General features: G+C 39.0%; 1 long non-coding RNA gene across 1 annotated transcript; it reads left to right on the top strand.

Annotated features, from left to right (window-relative positions):
• Positions 1-228: 228 nt before the first annotated feature.
• Positions 229-5,967, top strand: Rhog-ps3 (ras homolog family member G, pseudogene 3). Its single transcript, XR_015646448.1, has 3 exons — positions 229-498; positions 2,360-2,462; positions 5,761-5,967. It is a non-coding gene; the product is annotated as a ras homolog family member G, pseudogene 3 (long non-coding RNA).
• The last annotated feature ends 956 nt before the right edge of the window (positions 5,968-6,923 follow it).

Here is a 6,923-nt window from a genome sequence, read left to right as displayed (position 1 = left end):
CTGTTTTTTAAACACTCCCCTCCCCTGAAATACAGACCCATGATGTTATTAGTTTCTTGACTCATATATTTATTCTAACTAGAACATATATATGAGAAAATCATTTTTAACTTTTGAAATTAATTTTATATTTTACTTCTTCCCTTTACATTCTGCTCACTGTCCCCCTCCCAAGTCAGTACCCCTCCAACAACACTTCCCCAATTCTTCCTCTCCTCCTCTGTGCAGGTGGGGCTGCCAAGATATTCCACCACCCTCGCATTTCAAGTCTCTGAAAGGCTAGCTGCTTTCTTTCCCACTGAGGGCAGAAAAGTCAGTCCAACTAGAAGAATATATCCTACATACAGGAAACAGCTTTGGATCCAGCCAAGGATCCAGTTGTGTGGGAACCACATGACAACCAAGCTGCACATCTGCTGAATATGTGTGATGAGGCCTAGGTCCACCTGGTATATGTAATGGTTGATTGTTCAGACTCAAAGAGCCGCAAGGATTCAGGTTAGTTGACCTCTTAATCTTCCTTCTGAGTTCTTATCCCTTTCAGGGATCGCAATCCTTCCTCCAATTCTTCCATAAGGGTCCCCAAGGTGCACACATTCTTTGGCTGTGGGTTTCTGTACTTGTTTGAGACAGGTGCTTGGTGGAGCCTCTCACTGGACATTCTCCTGTCTGCAAGCATTACAGAGTATTATTAATAGTGTCAGGGATTGGTGCTTGCCCATGGGATTGGTCACAAGTTGGCCCCTATTTTTGATTGGCCATTCCCTCAGTCTTTGCTTCATCCCCCATGCCTACATTTCTTGTAGATCAGAAAATTTTTGGGTTGAATGTTTTATGGGTGGGATGGTGTCTCTGTTGCTCCACTGGGGTCATTGCCTGGTCTCTTCAGTGTTGTGAGTCACAGCGAAGGTCATCCCCATTGATTCTTGGGCACCTCACTCATCCCACGTCTACCTCTTCATATCGGTCAGTTGCAGATTTCCATTAATTTTCATGGCCATCTAGGCATCTCTCCTGACCTTCCCAACACCTGATTGTAAAACCCCATTACCCTCCCGATTCTTGCTGATTCTAAATTCCCTTTCTGAATTTGCCTTTTCTGATTACTTTATCCCCCCTTCTAAGTGAGACTCAAGCTTCCTTGTTTGGGACTTCCTTCTTGTTTAGCTTCTTTGGGTCTATGCAGTGTAACATGGGCTCTGTATTTAATGGCTAATATCCACATTAAGTGAGTACTTATCATTCATGCCCTTTTGGGACTGGGTTACCACACTCAGGATGATAATGTCAAATTCCATTCATTTGCCTGCAAAATTCATGATATCTTTGTTTTTAGTAGGTGGCTAGTATTCCATTTTGTATATGTTACACATTTTCTTTATCCAATCTTCAGTTGAGGGATATTGGCCTTAATGCTGGGGGCTTTCCATGAAGATTTCTAGTCCAGCTAGGTGCATAGGTTCAGAGGAAGGGGAGAGAACTGAGACAAGTTTGGTGGGGAGACTGTTTCTGCTGCCCTGCTGCTGGTTCTGCTCTGCCTCCATTTTTGCCTCTGCAGCTTCAGTTGCTCAGGCCAGTTAAGGCAGCTGGGGAGTGACTAGCAGGCAAGTGGTGCACGGGAGTTTCTGGTGCAGTTTTGGAAGAACATACCTTCCCCAAGCATTGATGTTCCAGCTCTTATGACCGAAGCTCTCAGACTATGGAGTATGCAAGCTTTTAATCCTTGTGGATAGGATTCTTAAGTTCAGTTTCAGGATGGGTCAGGGTCTGGCAGCAGGTAATGTCTATTGTTTTGGCCTGAGAGCTTGGGAATACTTCATCTACCTATTTGGGGGCATGATCCTGCATCTATGTGACTGATCTGTCTTGAGCCTACATGACTGTGGTCACATCCTCACCTGTGGAAGAAGGCCTTGCGGTATTGCCCTATGTGACTTATCTGTCTCAAACTTTTTCACAGGGGTCTTTGGAGGTTGTAGCTCCATGAGTGGGGCCTGATCTCCTGGGCGACTGGAAATGCTCCCACTGTCCTTAGGGTGCCTTGGGATTTGACCTATCTTCAATAGGAATAAGGCTACTTTTCACAGCCCACCATCCCACTGAGGGACATCGAGGTTGTTTCTCGTTCTGGCTAGTATGAATAAAGCTGCTATGAGCAGAGTTGAGTAAGGGTCTTTGTGGGATGTTGGAGCATTTTCTAGGTATATGCCTATGTATACAGCTGATTCTTGAGGTATAACTATCCCCAGTTTTCTGAGAAACTGCAAAGTTGATTTCCAAAGTGATATAAAAGTTTGCACTGCTACTAATGATGGAGGAATGTCACTTTACTTTTGAATCTTTTTCTTTTTTGACACAGTGTTTCAGCAATTTGCAAGGAACAGCCTTGAAGTGATGCTAATATTGCAGAGTTCGTTCAGAAATTATTAAAGTCCTAAACTTATATCAAAATATCAAAACAAGTAAGTTTCATTGAAAATTAAGGTGTTGTATTTTATATATCACATTATTCTTCCACCCATGACTATTTATTTTTTTAAAGATTTATTTATTTTTATATGAGTACACCGTAGCTGTCAGACACACGAGAAGAGTACATCAGATCCCAGATGGTTGTGAGCCACCATGTGATTGCTGGGAATTGAACTCAGGACCTCTGGAAGAGCAGTCAGTGCTCTTAACTGCTGAGCCATCTCTCCAGCCCCCCATGACTACATCTTGACAGGGTTCTTTATGGTAGATATTACATTTAGCTGTTAAAATTATTTTAGAATTATTAAATTATTATTATTATTATATTAAAATTATCTTACTCCTAGATGTTTCTCCCGATTGGGTTTAGAACACAGAAAAGTTGGGAAGGTGTTTGTTTCCACAGAATGTTGACAACCAACTTTAAAGATGAATAACTAAGTACTTCCTCTTCTTTTCAGTACCCCCCCACACACACACACCTTCACTAAAGTCCCATTGCAGTGTTGTACTCCTCTTGGAAATACTGTCAACAAAAAGTACATCACAATCCTGGTTCACAGACTGGACTTGGCTGCAGAGGAGTCATCAGAAAATAACATGGCCCCATGTTCCTCTGGGCATACAATTTTCTCAAGCTCAGAAACATTAGCAATTGTAACCAGGTTTTTTTTCTAGATAGTGACCAATTTTGCCTGAGGTAATTGATCCAGCTCTAGCATTCAAAACAGGAATGAAGGTGCAGTAGAGAAAGAAGGAGAAGTGGCCATGGATTAGTAGTCAACAGATCATGGTCAAGAGGTCTGCCTAGTAAGAGCTAAGAACCACCCAGATAAAACAATATAAATTCAGGATTATCATAGGAAAGTAGATTCTAATATCATGGGGGCTAGGTATCTGCCCAGCTCTTGTGCTGATTATGTCTTATTGTAAATATAAAGGCTGTGAGTGGTGTGTGTGTGTGTGTGTGTGTGTGTGTGTGTGTGTGTGTGTTTCAGGATAGGGGGTAACTCAATTACCAAAGGCTAGGTAGAAACCCTAGGCTTGGGGTTAAATATTTTGTACAACAAAGAATTTTCCACACTTCATTTTCAAACAAGTATTGAGGTGGCAGTTATATATCCTGACTTAATATACCCTGTCACAATTATTCGATAAACTTTGCCCTCCGTTGCACTCAGTGTTTTGGACTCATTTCTCCTTTTCATAGAAAAGTGCAATACAAATTTTTAATTAGCAGTTCACCATTTTTTTAAGTTGCAAAGGGCCATTTAGTAAGTAGTTCAAGCATTCTGAGGCACTAGTCTTCACTAGCTGGAGAGGAAACACATTGCCAATTTAAATATGGATGCCGTAGTCTGAGATGGTCTGAAGGCATCTTATTAAAGTCTTCTTTGCCAATGTAAGCTTTGAAAAAACAAGTTAATCCTAAATCTTGCAAATCTATCCTCAATGTCAACTCATGGTAGATTATGTAGTTCAAACTAATTCCTATAGCCATGTATATGTTAAGTATTTTTATTTTACCTCAAATTACAGTTTGGGATGAAAGTGCTAGAACAGTGACAATCTTGGAGAAAGAAAAGAAACTCATAGACAAATCATTAAATAGTGCTACTCCAATTATTTGATCTATCATGTTCAAGAAACTTGTATACTTTTATTCATATTAACTATCCTATCTCTTTAAAACAAGCCTAATATAATGCTGACAGAAAGGAAGAAGGGGAATGAAATTTTCAAGGAAATTCTCCCTTGTGACTATGATTGCTGCTATTGGAAAGACAATGCATTACTTACATTAGATTTCTGCTGCTGTCTTTTCATAGATATTGTCTTTATATCTATTATAATTATATATGCCAGATATAATTATGTATATTTCTGAGTGCTATGATTTTGCTTTTTTGAAATGTTGAGTTTATTTCAAATATATATGTTTGTACTCATATTTCTATCTGAACACAATTATTATAATAACCATACAACTGTAAAATTAAGTAGAACTCCACCATTAAAAGTTGAACAAGAATATTAAACTGCACATTCATGGCAATGGATCCTGAAGAGCATTTATCAAACATGGGTAGGAAATACTCCCATTGTGTATTAGACAAAGGACAAAAGATATCTACTGTTCAAAAATTAGCACACAGAATATTTAACCCAAATACTTTTTTCTAAATTATTTTTAGATTTATATTTTTTGTTTTATATATATAATTTTCTTGACTACACATATGTTCATATACTACATGCAGGACTAGTGCCCATTGAATTCAGGAGAGGTTGTTTAATCCCTGTAATGAGAGTTACCAATTGTTGTAAACCATAGTCTTGGTATTGGGACCCATATCCATACTCTTTGAAACAAGAACAGATACTGTTAAACACAGAAACTTGGATATTTTATAGGGTATTTGTCTTAGTTATGGTTTTACTGCTGTAAACAGACACCATGACCAAGGCAAATCTTATAAGGACAGCATTTAATTGGGACTGGCTTACAGGTTTAGAAGTTCAGGTCATTATCAACAAGGCAGGAACATGGCAGTGTCCAGGCAGGCATAGTCCAGGAGGAACGGAGGAAAAGAGAGTTCTACATCTTCATCTGAAGGCTGCTAGCAGAATACTCACTTCCAGGCAGCTAGGCTTAAAGTCCATGCCCACAGTGACTCACTGACTCCAACAAGGCCACATCTACAAATGGTGCCACTTCCTGGGCCAAATATATGCAAACTATCACACTCATGGTCAGTCATCCATAAACAAATCATCACATAATTGTGGACATGACATAGACTGGATGAAAAAAAAAACATTTTGTATATACATAATTGCATTTTTACTTTAATGTGAACAGACCTAGGTTCTTCGTTTTGAGAGTTTTTTCTGTGTTTTGAAGGATCATTTAATTATCAATCAGTGTTGATGGCTTGCACTATCCTGATTTAAAGATTTTTCTCAGTAAAATCATAATTACCTTTATCGTCATCATTATTATTATCACCTAGTTTACATATTGTTGTGAATCTTCCTATCTTTTGAAGGAAAACATTATTTATAAACGTACTTAAGTGTATTAAACTGCTTACAACTTATTCTGTGTTTTCATAGCTACTATGTATTCTCTACTTATATGCATGGTCTTTGAACAAGAGTCCAATCTGAAAATGGAAGGTAATATAAAAACAAAGCCCATAAGGAAACTTGAACGTAGAGATTTCCCTATATGCCAGTGTTATTCTAATTGGACCTCCTTCATAAATTTTTATCTCTGTATCTTAGGCTTTCTATTGCTACAACAAAAACGCCATGGCCAACATGCAAACTGGAGAGAAAGGGGTTAAATTTAACTTACACTTCCACATTGCTCTTCATCACTGAAGGAAGTTGCTACAAAGCGAGAAGTTGGAAGCAGAGCTGATACAGGGCCGTGGAGGAGGACTGTTTCCAACTAGCTCAGCCTGCTTGCCTATAAAACCCTCTGGGAAGGTACTAATCAGAATATTCTTGGCCCTTCCTCACTAATTACTAATTAAGGAAATATCTTTTAGCTAAGTCCCATGGAGTCACTTACTCCACTGAGAATGATTCTCTTATAATGATTTTGTGTCAAATTGATACACAAAACCAGGAGGTACAACTAACCCCTTGTTCACTTGACTCACAAGCACATTGCTATCAAGCCATTATTATTCATTTTTTTCATCCCTAAGATCTCATATTAAAAAAAAAATAAATAATTTTAGAAGTCCCACAAATTCAAGCTTTAACGTGCTTTATCAATTTGACCACATTAAAATTTCAGTGACTTTTAAAAATCCCTTTTAAAATCCAAAGTCTTTTAAAATTTAAAATCTCAGTTGTGGGCTCCAGTAAGATACTTTCTCACTTTAAAAAATGGAAATCAAGGCATAGTCACAATCAAATCAAAGCAAAATCAACTCGCAACCACCCTGTGTTTGGTATCTACTGAGGATCTTCTGAACTCATCCAATAAGCCTGTGTCAATTCTACAACTCTGCCCTCTGTAGCACATACTTTATCTCCTAGGCTTGAGCTGAATCCATTCCGCAGTTGCTACTGTTCTTAGTGGTTTTCCCATGGTACATACAGGTAGTTCCAAAACTGCAGGCATCCTTTGCTGGCACTGAGCTGCACTTTCACCAATGTCTTTCTAGGCTTTCTTCCTCATGTCAAACTTCTATGCATGATCCCTTCGGTCCTACACTTCAAGCGTGACTGAATATTCACCTTTACCAATCTCCTGGTGTCTGAGAGTGCCAAGTCACAGGTTCTCTCCGTGTCTCCAAGTCTTGTTTCATGTCTTCAGAACCAGTACTCCCAGGGTGTTTCTACAGGTTACCAAGTCCAGCTGACGAGACGTGGTGCAACTTGACGATCTCTGAAATACAGGTTCTCTGTGATTTCAGGAAATGATGCTGTTC

This window comes from Rattus norvegicus, chromosome 1 (genome assembly GCF_021556685.1).
Source record: "Rattus norvegicus strain SHRSP/BbbUtx chromosome 1, alternate assembly SHRSP_T2T, whole genome shotgun sequence".
NCBI classification, from domain to species: Eukaryota; Metazoa; Chordata; class Mammalia; order Rodentia; family Muridae; genus Rattus; species Rattus norvegicus.
The sequence above is the reverse complement of the archived record's forward strand: the minus strand, read 5'-3'. Positions and strand labels throughout refer to the sequence as shown.